The following is a 21,001-nucleotide window of genomic DNA, read 5'->3' on the forward strand; positions in this document are numbered from 1 at the left end:
AGTTTTGCTAGTGAATTTGTGGAAAAACATCTTCACAGATCTCTTCCCCGCCACTCCCATCTTGTCACCCTAATGACCTTTCCGTCCTAAATACTCACATCGCGTTCATTTATTTTTTCCCTCCACCATATTTCCACCTATGTTTGAGTGTGTCAGACATCCAAAAGGTTTATGACAGCAGGATGTGATCTCATACCTCCTCCAACATTTTCAACTACACAAAAAAATTGGCCTTCCCAACTCCATCCAGTCCCCCGCCCTCTGAGGCCTGCAGAGAAATTTGACATGCGGATGTGATCTTTCAGGTTTTATCGCAGTTTTTCCTTCAGAGCAATGCTAGTCAGTATCGGATATTTATGTTTTCTATACAACACGGAAGTTTGAAGACTTGTGGACAGGCAGAGAAAAGAGCACAGATCAAAAGCTATTAACAGAATTATAAAAGAACTAGACAAAGTGCAATTTCTGCAGAAAATGCGAGGAAATGCTGAAAGGCTGAATGCTATTAGCCGAATGCTAAGATTTGAATTCATGTGTATATGAAGTAAGTTGAAAGATAAATTCAAATACTAAATGTGGTCCAATTGGGATTTGAACCCAGGTACTCCGTGATGGAAGGCAATTGCTCTAAACATTGAGCTAAATTGACTTGTTCGAAATCATGGCTAATACGTATTTATTTTTAAAAGTGTCATTTGATGTTAAAAGCTGACATGCATTTAATCATTTCAGTGAAATTATAATCCAATTCCTGTTCTAATAGTCTGTTGGTATTGAACCATCAAATGTACTGAAATGTGATCCAAGCGGGGTTTGAACCCAGGTACTCCGTGGTTGAAGGCAATTGCTCTAAGCACTGAGCTAAAGTGACTCGTTTGAAATTGTGGCTAATGGCGTATGCATTTTGAAGAGTGTTATCTGATGCTGAAAGCTAGCATGTATTTAATCATTTCAGTGAAATTATAATGTATTTCTTGATATGGCAGTCAGTTGGTATATAATGTATATCATTTAGCATAATGGCAATCTATATATTTATATATTTTGTCTCTGGTGGGCTTCGAACCCGCGACCTCCTGGGTACTGGTGGTAATAATGATAAGTTGTATGTATAGAAGTGGGCGTAGAAAATGGGACCGAAAAATTTAAATGTCTGTCCCATTTAAAATGAATTGGGAAAAGTTTATAACAATATACGTGGCGTGAATTTTTGAAGCAAGTTGAAATTTGAACGGTGTAAATTGGAAGTATTATGTGGGAGTTGTTAAAGGGCAAAAAAGTGTGGAGAATAAAAATCACAATAACATATTTGGGAAGCTAAAGCATTCCCACAATAATGCTATATAATTTCTGTAATTTAACCCTGTGAGCAGTGGCAGCGGTGGGCGTGGCTATCTAAATCCTGTAAGTGGTGATAGTAGATGGTGCAGGGTAGTGTTGCACGGGATACCGGTACCAGTACCGTACCTTGATGTTTTGGCTCGGTATCATTTTTTCTTAGTATTGGTACTTAAAAAAATACATTAGAGACAGCCCGCCAACTCTGTTTTAAAGGCAGATACACATACACGCATTGCCGCCTGTCTACCAATATGTGGAAAACGCCTTAAGTAAGCAACACGCCTCTTTCAGCGTGTGTGCGAAAGGGCGCAGGAAGATGGCTTCACGCACTGAAGCGCTCGCTGGCTGTCCACTCCTCGTTGAGAAGTATAACGCGCTAATTAAGGCTCCACGGGAGCGTGCAGGCAGAGTGGAAGCCGCGCGACAGCATTGCCATTGCCTACGCATGTTTTCAATGAACACATGAAGAACACGCGTGTGGTTTTCAATTTTCTGTTTTGGAAACGTTTTGTAACAAGAGCAAATGTTTTTCGCGGAGAAGCAGAAGAAAAAGCAGCAATTATTCCTGCAGTGAACTCAAGGTGCGTTCCATGAACAGGCACACAGTAGGAAATCACAGTTATGCATAGAATAAGCTCAGACGACTGACAGGGCAACAGACACAGGTTGTGACGCATTTTTGACACTTCTCTTAAAAATAAGTGGTGTGAATTATTTTGTTCCCGGTTTGTAGTATTTGATTACACATTGGACTAATTATGAGAGTAATGGAGAAGAGCGGAGACATGCACGCACACTCAAAACGTTACATTGAGTCATTGGAGTGCCACTGTATTGCCAATATTTAAAACGGATGACATCAAATGCAGTCAAATACAGTACTTCAAGAATATGGCATGCAATGTGAAAGCACATACAGTATAAACATAAATATGTAAGTCCCTATATTTTGAAGTTCTTTTGTCAGTTATTTTTGCTGCTTTTGCAGATGTTTTAGAGTTTTGTCGAGGTACCGTTTCAGTACCAGTATCGAGGTATTTTATGCAGGTATAGTATCAAAGTCAAAATTTTGGTATCGTGACAACACTAGTCCAGGGATTTAATAATAAATTATTTGTCTGTGTGAATGACCCCACATCAGGCAACTTCATCCCAACAGGTGTGTCTTCGTGACATGTTTGTCGGTTGGTTTTTACTTTCAGATTAGTCCCTGTCAGTCAGGGGTCAGCGCAGCGAAGAACTCGCATGATATGTCTGGCACGGTTTTCATAACTTTAGCCTAACCTTCCTGACGCAACCCACCCACGACAGTGAGTTAATACTGTCACACATGCATGTTAGTCGTCTGGTGCCTGTAGTTGCTGAGTCGGCACAATCAGTATGGGAGGACTCGTCATCACTCATCTGAAAGGGAATTGCCAGTGCAGGACTCAATCGAAAGGGGTCCACTAGCCTCAAGAAGGCACTCTGATGTCACCCGGGAGGACAAGGGAACCAACCAGAATTTGAACAAGAGATTAACATACAATTTAAAAAAAAAAAAAATCTGTTTTTTTTTAGTTATTTTCATGACTTTGTAAACAAAATCAGTTGGTTGTGAAGTACTCTAGTCTGAAGATTTGTGATAATTTTTTTAATTGTCTATCATTTATGGTATCGAAGAAAGTCTCCACCCATGTGAAATTTTCCCAAGTGTATTATATTGATTTTATTGAAGAGGAAGAATTATTGCCATTTGACCATCATTTGACTAGTCACAGTAGTGGACACGCAAACGCACTGGAGTTAGTGGCACACACTGGGGAAGGCGCCACTCAGGTGCCTCTGATTTTATACCCCTAAACCTCAGATTTAATATGTCAAATGAAGAATTCATACCTGTAGCCATTTGGTGTCAGAATGCATTCTGAAGGAAATTAAATAAACTATGAAAACTAGGGGTGTCAGGTGATTAAATTTTGTAATCGTAATTAATTCATTTGCACCCAAAACAGATAAAAAATTTCTATTATAAATATTGCCATGGTCCCAAAAATAAATGTATACATTTTTTTTATGCTAGAGCATACAGAAGGCTTTGATGCAGCCTCTGAACTGAAGAGAACGCTTAAAGCAATGGTAGTTATTACAAAAACGGCCAGCAGGTGGCAGCAGAGTATAAGAGAAAAGCCAGGGCCATATTGAAAAAAAAAAGTTTTTTTCCCCAGTGTTTTCAACAAATTTGTGAATAATGTTGAAACTTAGCTATATTCTAATACTAATTGCTGCAAAACGGAAATGGATTAAAAACACATTGTTTAACTCATTCAAACCCGAAAACGTGTAAATACTTTGTACTTCACTCTCAAAAATTTATTTATACCTTTTTTATGGTTTTTCATGCAAGAGTATACTGGAGGCTTTGATGCAGCTTCTCACATGAAAAGGTGGCTTAAAGCAATGGTAATTATCACAAAACATGGCCAGCAGGTGGCAACGGAATATAAGAGATCAGCCAGGGCCATGTTGCAACAAGCTCTTTTTGACAGTGTTTTCAACAGGAATAATGACATATTCTAATGTTAATTGCGGCAAAACTGAAAATATACTTTTTTTCCTGATGAAAGAAGAGACTCTAATCTTCTTTTTGATAAATTCCATGTTTTTATAGAAATAAAATACAATATTCTGTGAGCCTTGCAAAATCTGTCAAAATCCAGTAAAATAGCCGGGAGCGAAGGGTTCAGTGAAAATGGCTGGGAGTGAATACGTTAATTGCTTGACTTTTCTTACTCTTACTTTTTTTTTAACTAATACAAATATGGCTGCATATTCATTGATTAATTCATAGTCATTGATACAGTAATTTCATAATTCATATAATTGAGTTTAAAAATATGTATTTTACTGTCAAAAACAGTGTGATATTAATTTGTGTTGGTCATTTTACTCCCACTAGTTGGCATAATTGCACTTGTAAGACATTGGTGACAGCTCAGTGCATTTTTCTTTTCATATTAAGAGCTATCTAATCTTAGACATGAAGTAACTGCACATTTTAAAAATTGTAAAATACAACTTGACCCCAGTCTTTACAAATATATGCATTATTATTAAATTTATTACTGATAAATGTTGACCTGTTGCGACTGGAATTCCTCCAGTAGAGGCTTTCCAAGTTAAGCGCGATCATTAATCATGCGTTAAAAACAATAGTGGAGTTAAAGGAACTTTAAATTAACTTGAAATTAACACACACATTTTGACACCCTTAGTCAAAACAAAATGAAAGGTATCAAATTGAAAGAAAGACATACTGTACCGTTGCGAAAATATTTGTTTAGGCAAAACATTTTTGCATAGTCAGACATACTAAAATGATTTTTCATGAAGGATAAGGCAATATTACGTTAGGGTTTTCCTAATCCCCCCCCAAAAAAGCAACAATAAGTGTGAATTTTTGTTTTTTAGATTAAGTCAATGCAGCTGCCTGTTGTTCGTCTCCTTTATACCAAACTTCCCTGTCACCCTGTTTGCGTTTGTCGTTTAATCAAACCCCAAGACTGTTCAAGCAAATTAAGATCTCCTCTTTCCAGCTTGGCTCTTTGGTTTGCAAGTATCCCTCATTTGCAATGCTTTCCGTCTGCTGCTTCCTTTCTTCTGCTTGATAAGGACCTTCTGTTTGCATACCACCTCTCTTTCAACGTCTTCTTTCGGGTCAGTCCCTCCCACACTAGTCTCCCTCTGAAACACAACAGAAAGAGGATTTCTGATTGAACCATGTCCTTTCCCAGACAAGCAAGTGGCTCTGGCCCCCGGAAAAGAAGGGGGAGGAAGGGAAAAGACACGAGTATTGGGTTTTGAGAAATTACATAATCGGTAAAGAATATCATAGAATGTCATATAATGTCTACTCTATACTACTTTATTGTTTAGAATAACATGCTAAAGCAAAAAGATTCTGCCAACTCTGTTGAAGTGATTCAAATCTGTTTCTAATTTCTATGCATGTTGATATACTGCCAAATAATACCAGCTCACCATTGATTTTGCATGCTGCTCAAAAACGAGTTCAGCTAATGAGAGTACTGATGTCTGTAATTTTCCCAGTTTTATGCCATGACTCATAAAATGTTACGAGCCATAGTATGTTTTGATTCAGATTGATGTTAATGGAAGAAATTACTCATTCCATGAATAGTGTTTTGTTTCAGATTTTCAGTGTATTTGTACGTACATTATTAAAGGCAAATATTAGGAAGGAGAGAAAGCAAGATTTTCCTGTTTGTTTATTAATCACAGGCTGTCCAAGTTCTCTTGCAATTTTAAAGGAAAGTACACATCGATAAAGTAATCATTTTGGGCCTTTCAATCTTTTACTGTATAAATGTAAATCAAGAGTATCGATGCCTTTCATTGCTGGATTCACTCATCTAGAGTGGATACAAAAAGTCTACACACCCTTGCTCAAAAGTTCAAAACCTTTTCCACTATTTTAACCTGTATTTTGAAAAACTTAAAAAAAAAAAATCTCTTGGAGAGAGGTGAAAATACCTGAGATAATGTGGTTGCACAAGTGTACACACCCTCTTTTAACAGGGAATGTGTGTTTACAATTAACCATTCATATTCAAACTCATGTTAAAGGGGAAGTTAACCCCAAAATATTCATCTCTTTTCTGAAGCCGAGCTGTGATTGGTCAGGGCAGGCTAGTGGTAGATATCATTGTAAAGATTTTTTGGGGGGTTTGACTTAAATGGGCAGACACCTGCCACCAGTTTAAGTACCATATCAAACATCCATATTTATTTTTTTAATGATTTTTTTTTACTTTTTTCACAAAAACTTGTTTTTTGAACAGGGGTGTGTAGAGATTTTATAGCCACTGTGCAAAACAATAGCTACCCAAATAGTAAACGCTCATGTTTATATTAACATAACAGTTGCTTTAATTCTTTGAATGTTACACTTGAAATCCTAGCAAAATAGATCATTTTATCATCTCCAAACCATCACATAGTGCTTGCCTATGGCTTTTGCACCTGCCAACTTATGAGTGAACATGTGCATGTGATGTCATTCTCACCTTTGAGGTGCCAGTCAACACACCACAGAAGAATGTTGACTAGAAGTGCCGCTAAACTTCTCTGCCAGTCTCTTCAAGTCTAGGCCAACTGCTTTAACTGCTTTCATTCTTGTCTGTCGTGTGCTTTTTATCCATATATTGCATAATGATAAGAACCAGACGGATAGGCCATCTGGATAAAGTATGTCTCATACCAACATATATCAGCATGACAAATTAAGTTTAAAAAGTTGCCTTTAATCATAATAAAATGGGAGAAAACGGAGAGATACAGCAGCAAATGTTGTTAAGAAACAGAAACATGAGCGTAATCCTTTTCATAATGTTTTGCATATGACAGGAAGGCCAGGTGGAAGCCAGTCCATTGTGCTAGAAGACAGGGTGCCCATTTATATAATATGTTGCAAAAGTAGTAAATTAACTACAAGTTGAACTAGTAGCAGCATGAAATAAACTTCTCCGGGCAAACAGCCAGGAGCGAAAGGGGTTGCTTCAGTGAAAATGGCTGGGAGTGAATGAGTTAATTGTCAAGGTCTGATTTGTGAACGTATCGTTTTGGTTCTACATGTGAGGATGGGATTTATCTGCTACTCAGTGGAGGGGTGGCTCTATTCTGGTGGGATACAGGGCCACAGGCCACCCCAAAACCTTATATAAAATAAAATCCTCAACTATTTGCCTTCTCGACTTTAACAAAAAGCCCTGGCCCCTGACATAGCAGTTTTCCAAAACGGCAACATTAATATAAACAATGTATAATTGCTTATTTGATGGACTGGTTTTACTGTCAGAGGTGGGCGTGTCAATGAATTTTGAGCGTCCGTCATTCGGCGATCGTCAACAATCCGAGCACCCTTCCGGCATCGTCAAGCCGTCAATATTTCACGCCAAACTGCATTGTAATCGTCAATCCATCATTCGTCATTCCTCAGCGAAATGGGTGTCCGTCAATGTTTGCGTCATTCGAAGTGGTTAGCCATCAATGGATAGAGATCTCGTCAATCGTTAATTGATGTAATGCCCACCTCTATTTACCGTGTTTAACTCATTCAAACCCAAAAACTTATAAATATTTTTTTAATACTTTGTCCTTCACTCTCAAAAGCTTATTTATACGGGGGGGGGGGGGGGGGGGGGGTTATGCTAGAGCATACAGAAGGCTTTGATGCAGCTTCTGACCTGAAGAGGTCGCTTAAAGCAATGGTAGTTATTACAAAAAATGGCCAGCATTTGGCAGCGGATTATAAGAGATGAGCCAGGGCCATGTTGCAACAAGCACTTTTTCCCACTGTTTTCAACAGGTTTGTGAATAATGATGTAACTTAGCTATATTCTAATATTAATTGCTACAAAACGGAAACCAATACAAGTATCCTTTTTTCCTGATGAAAGAAGAGACTCTAATCTTTCTTTTGGTAGGTTCCATGTTTTGTACAGCAACAAAACAACATAATATTATGCGGACCTTGCAAAATCAGTCAAAATCCAGTAAAACAGTTGGGAGCCAAGGGGGTTGCTTCAGTGAAAATGGCTAGGAGTGAATGAGTTAATAGGTCAAAATAAATCAATCAATCAATTGATTGGCCTTTCTGTTTTTATCTTTATCTGTAGTTTTACACAATACACTGTAAATAGACACATAGGGCACATAACACACTCAGCGGGGGGTTTAGGGGTGGCGGGGGCTGGGCTGGGCTGGGCTGTGGTAGGTGGCGAGTGTGGGTGGGGGGTATGGGGTTGTGGATCTCACTCTGCTTCATCTATCCTTCCTTCCTTTCTTTAGTTTTTCCTTTGGTCTCTTGAGGTCTCTCTAATTTGTTGGAATTCCTACTCCTCGGGTCTTCTGACAACTTCACGACTCTCGGTTTAGGTGAAGGGTGTGGGATTTTTAATAGGTTTCAAGGGAATTAATGAGCACAAACTCACACACATGCAGATATGCACTCACTCACGCACACAAAAAAACAGAGAGAGCAATGATGATGACATGTTGAATCTGTAAGATTACCGAATAAACAATACTGAGCTCTCTCAGAAGAAATATATATATATATATATATATATATATATATATATATATATATATATATATATATATATATATATATATATACACTTAAACACAAATCCTATTGTGTTAAGTTTGAAAAAAATGCTGTCTATTTTGGCCTTTTTTTTTACTCAACATTGTTGGATCCTAAAAATGCTAATAATTTACAAATGAGCCTCAGGGTGAAAGTTCTTGTGTTATTTAATGCTAAAAATGGTCATCTGTAAAAACAGATGACATGACATGCATGTTAAGTGTAGATCTGTCAAAAATTATTAATCAACAAGTAATCAATTATCAAATTAATCAACCATTTTAATAATCGAGTAAACATTTGGAGACATTTTTTTTATTTTAAATTGTCTAAATCCTCTGATCTCACCATATCAACAATAATCGTTCATTGATTTCTGTAGTCCTTCATGAAAAAAGATTATCTTCTGTGTTTAATCAAAATACGACATTGGAAAACAATGACTGAACCGGTAACAGTACAAGTTACAACACCAATCCCCCCTTTTTTTAATCGCTGTATACAAATGCAAAGTACGAAATAACCACCAATCACTGGTTAATAAACAGTAATCAGAGGGAAACAATGCTTTTTTAATACACTTAAATGCAAAATAAATGAAAGAAATGTATCTGATTAGTTGATTAATTGATTGAATAATCGATCGATTAATCGATTCTAAAAATATTCGATAGTGACAGCTACAGCTAAATGTTCTGTCTGAGCATGCATGTACAGTACAAATGTCACAGTCAAAATAACAATGGCGGAACACAATGCCGTAATAGTATTGGTTCTAAACTGTAAATTTACTGCATCATGTCCAGAAGAGTCTCGTTAGCGCTACTTACATATTCAAATGGTGCACGCCTGTATGTGCAGGAATCTGTAGAACAGCTTTGCTGTCTATACAATAAACTTTCAAATTACCCAAACTAAAATAACAATGTAATTTTTGCTTATGTTGCATATATGCATATATGCTTATATGCTTATGCTTATATTTGCTTATGCCCTTACTTTTACTCCTACTCGTAACTGTAGTTGGGTAACATAGCTCTTAAGTCTCCATGGACTTTCATTCATTCCTCTGCCCCCTTGAGTCCTTGTCGGCAGATGTCAGGGGTGTTAGCGCTAATTGGGAGGGAGACGTCCGTTCTCACTGCAAGGGTGTTAAAGGGATAGAGTTTCCTCAGTTTCTGAATCTTAGCACTACAGAAACCAGGGAGCAATTTGAGCAAAGCTGCTTGGGGATCAACTTGTGTTTTTCTTCACCAATCCTTCATTTGTACTTAAGTCCTTTGGCTGTGATTTTAAATGTATTCTGTTATCAAAATGATTAAACACAAAAAAACATTGGTTTTATCCTCTCTCTCTCCCCTTTCTCTCTCTCTGTCTTTCTCTCTCCCTCTCTCTCTTGCCCTCTTTCTCTCACCCTCTTTCTCTCTCCCTTTCTCTCTCTCTCACTCTCTCTTGCTCCCCCTCTGTCTCTCTCCCTCCCTCTCCTCTGTTGCTCTCTCTCTCGCTAGCTCTCTCTTCCTTTCTCTCCCTCTCTCTTTGGCTCTCTCCCTCCCACTCGCACTCTCTTGCTCTCTCTTTCTCTCTCTCACTCCTCCCTCTATCGCTCACTCTCTCTCTCTCTCTCACTCCCTTCCTCGCCTCTTTCTCTCTCATTCTCTCCCTTCTTCCCTCTCTCTCTCTCCCTCTCTCGCTCTCTCTCCCTTCCTCTCCTCTCTTGCTCTTGCTCTCTCTCACTCCCTCTCGCTCTCTCTCGCTCTTCCCTCTCTCTCTCTCTCTCTCCCTATCCTCTCTCGCTTTCTCCGTCCCTCTCCTCTCTCTCTCCCTGTCCTCTCTCTCCCTCCCTCCCTCCCTCGCTCTTTTCCTCTCTCTCTCTCTCTCTCTCTCTCTCTCTCTCTCTCTCTGTTGTCTGCTACACTAGTCACTTTGATGAGTTGTGTGCAGTCGTCTGAAGGGCCTGTGGGTTTTCCTGTTGGGCCTCTGTCCTTCCAAGCACACTATGGCCTTTGATGTGTTTTTCAGTTTTTGGCTCCATCCTGCATTGGCGTAAAACTGCCACATATGATACTCATGGTAGGGGGAAAGGTAAAGACGTCACCATGCATCAGTGCATTTGCTATCAGTGTTATTATTAGAGATGATCACAAAGCACTAAATGACTTATTGGGCTTTGAATGGCCTGGAGGCCAGATGCGGAAGGGTGCCTCACGACTGCAGATGATTACCGTTTGCTATATGAACTATGCCTTAATTCTGGCAGACAGCTGGAATTAAAGCCAGGTACGGCCCTCTTCCTTCTGAGCATACTCGGTGATAAAACTTCTCCCCTGCTGAGAATTTTTTTTTGCCAACAAAATTTATTCACATGGTCCATGAGGTTTCTTTTAGAAAAGTACACGAGTGATGACGAGATGAAATATAATGGTTATTTTAAATTGGATTTCTTTTTTTTTTTTTTCTTTTTTTTCTTTTTTTTTTTTTAAGAGCTCAGTATTGTTCATTCGGAAATGTCATCATCATTGCTCTTTTTTTTTTTTTTTTTTTTTTTTTTTTATAAATATATATATATATATATATATATATACACATATATACATACATATATACATATATACATACATACATACATACCTTTTTTTTTTTTTGTGTGTGTGGGTGAGTATGTGTGTGTGCGTGCGTGCGTGCGTGCGTGCGTGTGTTTGTTAGCTCACCAGAAAACCTATTAGAAAAAAAAATCTCATACCGTTCACCTAAATCGAACACCAGGAGACCCGAGGGGACCGAAGAAAACCAAGGAAGGTGAAATCCAGCACCGACCAGACACCCCCCACCAGAACTCCTCCCCAGCCCAAGAAACATCCAGACCCCAACAAATCCAAAAAACATAAAGTCAGGGAGGCCTCAAGAGACCAACGGAGAGACCGAGAAAAGGAAGGAAGGACAGACGAAGCCGCGTGAGATCCGAGACACCAGCCTCCACCGATTCAATAACCTGAGGAGGAAACAGATTGTGTCTGAGTTTCGGTAGATGCTGGTGTGGTGGATCTGGCATGCATGAAAATCTCCACCAAAGAGGGGAGCCGTCGACCCCCGCCGGAACAGAGCAAGCGCAACACCTCAGGGCCCCCCAGGCCGCGGCAGCGCCAAAGGACGACCCCCGGGCCCCACCAGGGCCACCGGCCGGAGAGCAAACCCAGGAGCAGGAGCGCCCCCCGCCCCAACACGGCCCGCGCCCCCGGCCCAACGCAGCAGGACGGGGCACTGCAGGCCCACCAGGCACCCCACCGGCCCCGGAGCCGATGGAAATGATATTCCCACGCTCCGATCCACCCGCCACCCAAGCATGTTGCTGAGTGTATGTGGTGCATTAAAAAAAATAGATAGGGCGGGGGGGGGGGGGGGTGGCGACACGGACAGGGGACCGCAGCACTGCTCTATACTGCGGCCCCCAACCGATGGCACCCCCACAAGCCCCCCCCCCCACCCACAAGTTGTGTGGTGTATTAAAATTGGAGGGGAGTTGTAGGGTGAAGACGGTGTTTCCACCCTACCCCACCCCCCAAAGTGTGTTATGTGCCCTATATGTCTATAAAAGTGTATTGTGCAAACCTAGTGTAGTGAGTTAAGAGGTGTGACCAGCGGGGCCCCCCCCAACCGGGCGGGGGCAGGAGGCGCACCGGCCCACCAAGCCCCCACCCACCCCACCAGGACCCCGGCGGGCATATGGGACCCGTCCGGCGGGGCGATAGGGCTCGCCCCCCGGATACTGGGTCCCGCCCGAGGTGTCAGGACGCCCACCGGAGCGGGGCGGGCACGACACCAAACCCCAGCCACCCCCGCCGGCCCCCATAGCACCGAGACCCGGGCCATGGATGGAGCCCCCGGCCCAGGGGAGGGGAAGGAAGGCGTACCGGGGAAGGGGAAGGGAGGAGGGAAGGGGACGACAAGAAGGGCAGGGGGCAGCGGCAGGGACGCAAGGAGAGGGGGAGAGGAGGAGGAAGGGCGACGAGGGAGAGGGGACAGGGAGGCGGAGGACGGGCGGGGAGAGGCGAGGAGGGAGAGGCAGCAAGGGGGAGGAAGGGGGAGGGGAGAGGGAACCACCGGGCACCCCGGCGGCCCACAGGCCCCGAACCGCGTCGCCGGGCCCAGAGCGACGGACCGCGCCGGAACGGCGCCGCCCCCGACACCAGGGAAAGCCCCGCAACGCAGCACCCCCCAAGAGACCCAGGGAACGGCCAAGACGCAGCCGCCACCCAGCAGCCAACAGAGGGGCAGACCCGCCCACTCCCCGCCAGGGGGGACAGCACCCACAGAATTAACCCACTGGCATGCCGTGAATCCGAATATCAACCCCTGGTGCCCATCGGAGGTGAATCCGCTCGATCCCGCTGGCAGCAGCCGGGTTCCTGACTATGGAAACACAACCATTAGTTACAAATTGCCTAATACAGAAACATCAATGCCAGTTATAACGCTTTAAATTGGATTTCTAAAGTCTGCACTAGTGCTGTCACTATTGAATATTTTTTAGAATCGATTAATCTATCGATTATTCAATCAATTAATCGGATTCATTTTAATTTTGCATTAAAGTGTATTACAAAAGCATTTCCCCCTGATTACTGTTTATTAACCAGTGATTGATGTTTATTTTGTACTTCATATTTATATAGTGATTTTAAAGTGGGGTGGGGGGAGATTGATATTGTACTATGTTACCAGTTCAGTCATTATTTTAGTGAGTGACAGTGAAAACAGATATTTTCAAATGTCTTATTTTAATTATTTCATGAAGGACTACATGAAACTGTTGATGTGCTGAAATAAGAGGATTTGTACAATTTTAAATTAAAAAATGGCTCCAAACGATTACTCGATTACTAAAATAGTTGTCGATTAATTTGATAATTAATTACTCAAAAGACCAAGATTCCTGTTAATACATAATCCGCAGAACACAAACCAATGCCCTGTTCAATCGAGGTATTGCGATCGCGTTAATATGAACAAATATTCAGGTTAGAAGAGGGGCTACACCAGGGGTCTTATTTGGGTTTTTAAAAACCTGATTAAGAGAATTGTTTCTTTTCTCCACTTGTTTACAGTGACATTCTTTAATCTGGGGTGTGAGCAGTTCCGGGGACTCCATAGTGAATCAAGTCACACTTCTTATGGGTATTATGTTTGTACATTGTATTGGCTAATAATGAGCATATTGCTGCCGGAGTTGTTCAGTCTGGAAAGGGAGATGAAAAGACATTACAAGGAGCTGTTGGAATTGCATTCTCGATGCTGTCTCTTCTTGCTTACATTCCTCCACTGCAGGCTTCCCCAATCCTGGTCCTTGAGGGCCAGAGTCCTGCAGGTGTTGGATGTTTCTGTCTTCCAACACACCTGATTCATATAATCAGCTCATCAGCAAGCTCGCAAATTAGCCATTTTATAAAGTGGCAAATTTGCGAGTTTATAATGTGGCAAATTTGCAAGTTTATAATGTGGCAAATTTGGGACTTTATAAAGTGACAGATTTGAGAGAAAAAAACTCGTAGTGTAGTTGTAGTCTAATCATGTGAGGATTCGTTGGTGGTTAATGTGACACTGTTTATAAAATAAAAAGGCAGGATGGAGACAAATTCATTCTTAATTGAAACCTTACTCGTCATTCACCGCAGTTAGAGCGACAACACTTCCTGATCCCCTATCAGCTGACTAACACTAACCAATCAGATGCTAGCATACTTAAGGTAAATGCTAGTGAATAACAGAGTAGCCGATTCGACACATCAACTTAGATATTTGTAGAAAAGAAATACCAAAATGTATGAATGTGTAAATAATAATTCTGGAAACATAAATGTACAAGTAAATATATAAATATTTTAACAAATTAACTTAAATGCTTGATCGTCCGGGTGTGGACCTTCGCAAAATAAGGCGTCTTTGTCGCTGGCCAGTGACCTTACACAACGCTTCAAAGAGCGAATGCTTAACATCATATAGTAATCTCAATTACTATATCCTTATTTGGAAACCCGATCAAAAAGTATTGGCACAAACAGTCGAGTAGTACGTTACGTTAGTTCTCATAATTTTTTTTTTCACAAATTTGACACTTTTAAAAGTGGCAAATTTGCGACTATTATTTCTCAGAATATTGCCCCACCCTCTAATACGCCGTCGTAGAAAACTAATTAAAACAGACAAAAAAACTCATAAAATAAAAACTAACTAAAAGGAAAATTCCAAAACTTATAATAACCTAGGCCCCGGGACACACCCAGGATGTGCTGGAGGCCTGGGAATGTCATTGGATGGGGTTGTTGTTGTGGTGGTATAGGCTGTGGGGAGGTAGCTAGCCATGGGCAAGTGCTGTTGGATAGCCAAAGGGAGAAAAAACTTCAAGAATTTGAATTTCCGCATGTACATACTTAGTAGACAAAAAAAATACTCAGCGCTACCACGTGTCACTTGCGAGACCATAGCAGTCTTGTACACATGACCATCCGTGTCCATGCCAAAAAGTGTACTAAAAGGTCAAAGGAGTTCCCTATCGCCATAACAAATTAAATATACTGTACTACAAGAAATGACTGTTACAAAGTCTCACAGGATCTTGGCCTGGTTGTTCTCAGCCACATTTGGTGATATCTTCCATCTTGGTTCTGGGACCTCTATTATATATATTTGGTTCCAGATGTTCTGGTACACTATTCCAGCTTCCTGGTTATGTCATTCCATTTTGCAGTTGGATGGCAGTAGTCTATTAAAAAAAAAAAGAAATCTTGATCACTATCATGACTTTTTCTTTTTTTTTATATTGTGGAAGTTAACTCAAAAATGTTTACAATATGTTCCATGTGCCCCCACTAGTCTAAACATGGCATTCTGATTAATATTGTGTTTGTGGAATATAAACCAAGCAGCAAGATCCACCCGTTTTTATCCATCTCAAACAGGTGAGCCATGATTGGTCTTTAGCTTAGCCCTGAGCAACTGTGATGTCACATTCAGTCGACAGCAAGTGGCAAAATGGCCGCCCTATGTGATGAAAAAAAAAAGAAAGGATTTTGCCGGCCAAAGGGATACTTAACTCAGTGAGCCGTTTTCAGCAATAAAAAGTTCATATTTTGTCCAGAATTAACTTCAAAAAAAATTTTTCATATACAATTAATACATTTAAAAACACATTTTTCCCACTTGCTATCGACTGAAAATGACATCACCTGTGCTGAGGAAGTAGGTAACGAGCAATCATGGCTCACCTGTTTTCTGGGTTTGGTCAGCAAACTGAGCAGTGATTGGTCGACAGCAAGTGGAAAACATTTGTTTTTAAAGGTATTAATTCTACATGGAAAATAATGAAGTTATCACATTAATTATTGACAAAATATGATCTTCTTACTGTTGAAAATGACTCAATAAGTCAAGTATCCCTTTAAATTGCCAATTTTGTTGCATCTGTACTGACAAATATACGACGGCGTATTAGGACCACATATAAATATATATTTTTTTAGAGGGCGGGGACAATATTCTGAGAGGAAAAACTCCAAAATTTGCCATTTTATAAAGTCGCAAATTTGCGAGAAAAAAATCCTAAATTTGCGATTTTATAAAGTGGCAAATTTGCCACTTAAGAGAAATACACATAGCCTACTACTTGGATGTTTGTGCCAATACATTTCGGTCGGGTTTTCAAATAAGGATATAATAATGGCTTTAACCATATCATGGTACAGTTTAAATTAAGAATGAATCAGTCTCCATCCTGCATTTTCATTTTTAAGCAGTGTTCCATTAACCACCAACGAATCCTCACATTAGACTATAGTAGCTATACGCTATGTGTATTTCTCGTAAATTTCTGAGGTTTTTTTCTCGCAAGTCTGCCACTTAACTCATTTGCTCCCAAAAACGTATAAATACGTTCTAATTTATATGTTTTAAGTGTCCCAAAGATGTATTTATAAAAAACATTTGTTTTGTTTTTTATGCTAGAGCATACAGAAGGCTTTGATGCAGCTTCTCAACTGCAAAGAACAGTTGAAGAAATGGTAGTTATTACACAAACGGCCAGCAGGTGGCAGCAGAGCATAGGAAATTAACCAAGACCATGTTGAAAACCCCCTCAATTACTCAGAATTCTAAATAGATTCGTGAATAATTATGAAATTTAGCTATATTCTAATGCTAATTGCTGCAAAACGTAAATGTAATTTTTTTTCCTGATGAAAGAAGAGACGCTAATCTTTCTTTTGGTAGGTTCCATGTTTTTTATAGCAAAAGAACACAATATCCTGTGGGCCTTGCAAAACCAGTCAAATTCCACTAAAACAGCCGTGAGTGAAGGGGATTGTTTTAGTGAAAATGGCTGGGAGTGAATGAGTTAAGAAACTCGCAAATGTTACACTTTATAAAGTCGCAAATTTATAAAGTTTGCAAATTCACGAGTTTTATTTGCGAGTTTTTTTTTCTCGGAACATTGCCCCCACCCTCTAAAAAAAAAAAAAGTATATATATGTGGGGGGGGGGGGGGGCAAATCCGCCGTCATACAAATAAGATAACTACAGAGTATTTGAACATTGTATTAACATTAGATTTTTTTTAAGCAAAATGAAAACATATATTGAACAGAGGAAAACTATTAACATGTTTTTCATCCAACAGTGCAACAAATAATATGAATAATAACAATTAACTACTAAAAATGTACTACTCAGGAATAATGAATGCGCCTTCAAATGTAAACATAATTTTTAAGATATAGCCCTACATACGGCGTTAACATCACTTGCAAATGCGCAGGAGGATCGAAGATAGCACGTTTGATTGATGCTTTGGCCCGGTGGGTTGATTTGCGTGGCAGTGAGCGGGTTAAAGCCGAGACTGAGGCGGTCCTATCAGTGAGTTGCGGTCTCGACAGTCCCAGCCCACCGCCTCCTGCCAGCCTGCCTCACTCACTCCCTCCCGAGAAAAAGGTGGTGTGTGTGTGGACACACTGCCGTTTCTCGTCTGACATGCTTCTGTCTTTCCGGGCCGTCGTTGTTTATTCAGTCTGCGAAAATTTGCGCTGCACGGGAGGACTTTTTTGGTGTCGCTAATTAGGCGCCGCGCGTTGCGAGGACCAAACGTTGGGACGAACCCAACACCGCACCGCACACGGTAGGTTGTGAAGCAACAGTGGCGTGTGTTTCATTTGCTGCTTTTCGCTTCTTGTAGCGCTGTTTTGAACTGGGCAATCTCCCAAAGGATAAGTAAATGAGCACAGAAGCTGTGTAGATAGATGTTAGTGTCTATTTTAAGCTTGTGAATGTGGTATTGTTTCATATTGATGTTGCACAACTATCACGCTTAATCGTAAAAAAAAAAAAATGAAGCGCTCTTTTTTATCTGGCTATCCATTTAATTGTTTGTGGAAGTGGAAGGAAGCGTGAGCCGAGCAGATTAGGATTTAAGTGGAATAGTTTTACAAACTCGTTTTAGATTGTATTAGTAATTTGAAAAAACACCCCTTCCCAAACACAAAACTTTATTTTCTTAATCTCCAAAATATTGTCAACCAAACTTCACAATCCCAACAGTTCACACTCAACTAGCGTTGTTGCTTTATTTTACTGCAAAAGGTTTATACACATTGTTTGTGTGACTGTGTGGTGGCAGGGCGCTACTTTGAGTTTTCGTGGCAACACTTCCTTGCACCCTATTTCAGTTTGAGTGTAGGTGTATATTTAAATGTCTGTTCCCCTCAATTAAATCCCACAAAAATATTGCGTTAAAAAAGAATATTTTGCCAAGGTGTGTTTGCCTCTGATGGGACAAGCCAAAAGTCGCAACCACAACCTTAAGTGTCAGTGCTGTTGCCTAGATTGGTATGTTAAACAGCCCAGCTGTAAAAGGCGACCCTTGGGGGTGGACTGCGGGGTCAAATATGTCCATAGTATCTCCTGACAACTAGAAACATGTCAAAGAGTACGTCAAGCTGTATGTATCTAGTGGGGAGTGCTGCATGTTGATGTGAGCTGTGTGTATTAACCATCTCCTGACTGAGACCTGGTAATTACTGCATATTAGGGATGCCAGCTGCCTCAACTTGTAGCCCAAAGTGTCGCAATCACTTGCACTTCCACTGATCATAAATCTCACATGAGATACCGTTGATAAGATTCTTCGTCATCAGCTGCGTCATTGCTAACCACTTACTTTTGGGAATCCCTTCAACTATCTCAGCCTGGCTTTATGTTGCGTTAGGGGAAAAGCTCACCTTGGCCTCATTCCCATCGGAGTAGGTTATACTAAACGAGTTACGAATATTTTATATCATGTCTAGTTTATATGTGATTGTTTTATTCAAATAATTTAACACAAATCCTATATGTACAATCAGAACTGTACAATTTGTCACGCGCCTTAAAAATATATTTTTTAAAAATATGGGCAATTTAGACATGTTTTTGTGTAAATGTTGATTAAATGGTGATTTAATGTTATGTGGAGAGACATCATTTTTATGTGACTGATTATATATTTTTAACCAGTTTTTAATTTAAATTTTTAGAACAAACTACACTAGGGCCACAAAAGTAGCAATACAATTTACTGTTTTATAAAAAAAAAAGAAGACATTAAATTCTTATTTACCTTAATTGATTTAACACATTGACCATGTTTGCAACGGTTTGAGTTGAAATGTCCCTTTGTTCATTTCCATGTGTCAAGCCGGCCCCTTTAACGGTTGTTTACAATATGCAACTAACATGCTGCGATGCAAACTTCAAAATAAAAGCCTCACAAGTAATATTGTACATAGATGTCACGGTTGTGGCTGTTAACTTGACTTTTTGACTGAGCTGCCCTGTTCACAATCACTGATGTGAGCTGCAATAACAGACATTTATGGCTGTGATATTCTTGGAATGCAAAAACACACTAACAAGACAATCAAATCTAACGCAAATGTGACAATTAACATTGCGCATGCGCACCATTTATGTACACACCTGTTCGTTCAAATCGTTTCAAATTCTGATGATCATGTGAAATTGGATTTTGATGAACCATTCTGCAACCAAAATAGGTTATTTGAGTCTGACTAGTTTGTGCTCTAAAGGACAATGACATGAGCAGTTCAGCTACATCTGCTCAAAACAACACTGCCATCCAAACAACAATTCAGAAGTATTTGTTTGAAATATATTATTAAATAACAATGAATGTGATTAATTGATCATTCATTTTCCTCAATGGCAATAAAAAACATGCCAGGCCTTATCGTCGGTGCTGGCATATTTTTTAAATCCGAAGCATTATTATTGTCGTCAATCACCTAAAATCTCTAAACCCTTTGTAAAAGTCATTACAGGCGCTTGACGGCTGTAGAAGCCTAACAAATGACTTCATCTGGGTTTTCCTCAGTATCCTCAGCTCTTCTAACCTCAGGCACAGAACTTGAAAGTTCTCTGGTCCTTTAACCCGACCTGATTGGCCGTCACCCCATACTCACTAACTGTTGAGGTGTCATGTAACGCATTTGTCAGGTAGTTTGTTAGTTTGACATGAAAGGCAGGGCAACATGATGATGTGTTGCTTGGTATTCAGATTAGATTAATTTTTTGAGCACTAATTTGCAGGGCAGATGTGATAAGGGTGATTATTCATTACTTTATGGCTTGGTGACTAATCTTTATAAAATGTTTCATTTCAGATGTCTGCTTTTGATAGACATGAGAAGCTAAATGTACCATATTAAATGGTCTATTCTTTCGCTCTAATTTTGATTTGCAGTGGATTGTTTGTGTTTATGTACAGACACAAGCGTGCATGTCACCATTTTGTGTTTTAAAAGGAAGTCTATGGCAGAAGGAAAATCACAATGACCACAGCAAGCGATACCAACAGTGTATTTCTCTCAACATGTGTCAGTAGCATGGGAGTGGCCTTGCAAGCCAAGAAGCCCAATGCAGCCGTAGAGTTTCAACCTTCTGAGCAAGTGTAAGCCACAGCTCTTTTTTTTTGTCATGCAGTGCCAGGTTTAAAAAATATAAAAAATTGTGCCCTTCTTTGACATGCCAAGATTTATTTAAGACGTTACATCCAGCAGTGACATGCCCTGTTTAAAGCACCACAGTTATAATTTAGGTCTGAATCATCTGAGAATTTCCACGTCATCAACCTCTAATTGAAGGCTTTTAATATCACCAAGGCATGTATTGGAGGCTGGATGTTCAGTTGCACAGAAATACACAGTTTATGCTATATATTATTATTATTAGTATGTGTGATATTTACATGCAGCAATTGTGTTCAAAAGGATTATGACATATTCACTACAATTATATACAATGTCACAGATTCTTCTACAGCTGCAATGGCTCAGTGCTTAGAACAATTACCAAGGAGGACCTAGGTTCAAACCCTGCTTGGACCACAATTTAGTACAAATGCGATTTTGAATAACAATCATTGTCAAATTATTTCACAGCCATTTTAATGTCATTCATCATTAATAAGTTTTT

The 21,001-nt window shown here is 40.0% G+C and overlaps 1 protein-coding gene across 3 annotated transcripts in view; it reads left to right on the forward strand.

Annotated features, from left to right (window-relative positions):
* The window catches only part of disp1 (dispatched homolog 1 (Drosophila)), a 72,108-nt gene that overhangs the window by 26,068 nt on the left and 25,039 nt on the right, over positions 1–21,001 (forward strand). Inside the window, exon 1 of one of the 3 annotated variants that reach the window (XM_086060704.1) lies at positions 17,482–17,651. The exons of the other annotated variants lie outside the window; for them this stretch is intronic. The gene's annotated coding sequence lies outside the window, so the exon portion shown is untranslated. Of the gene's footprint in view, positions 1–17,481; positions 17,652–21,001 lie in introns of those variants that run through there. 3 annotated transcript variants of the gene reach the window in all.

The sequence above is a fragment of the Leptonotus elevatus genome, chromosome 18, assembly GCF_054856555.1.
Source record: "Leptonotus elevatus isolate MCC_2025b chromosome 18, RoL_Lele_1.0, whole genome shotgun sequence".
Taxonomy (NCBI): Eukaryota; Metazoa; Chordata; class Actinopteri; order Syngnathiformes; family Syngnathidae; genus Leptonotus; species Leptonotus elevatus.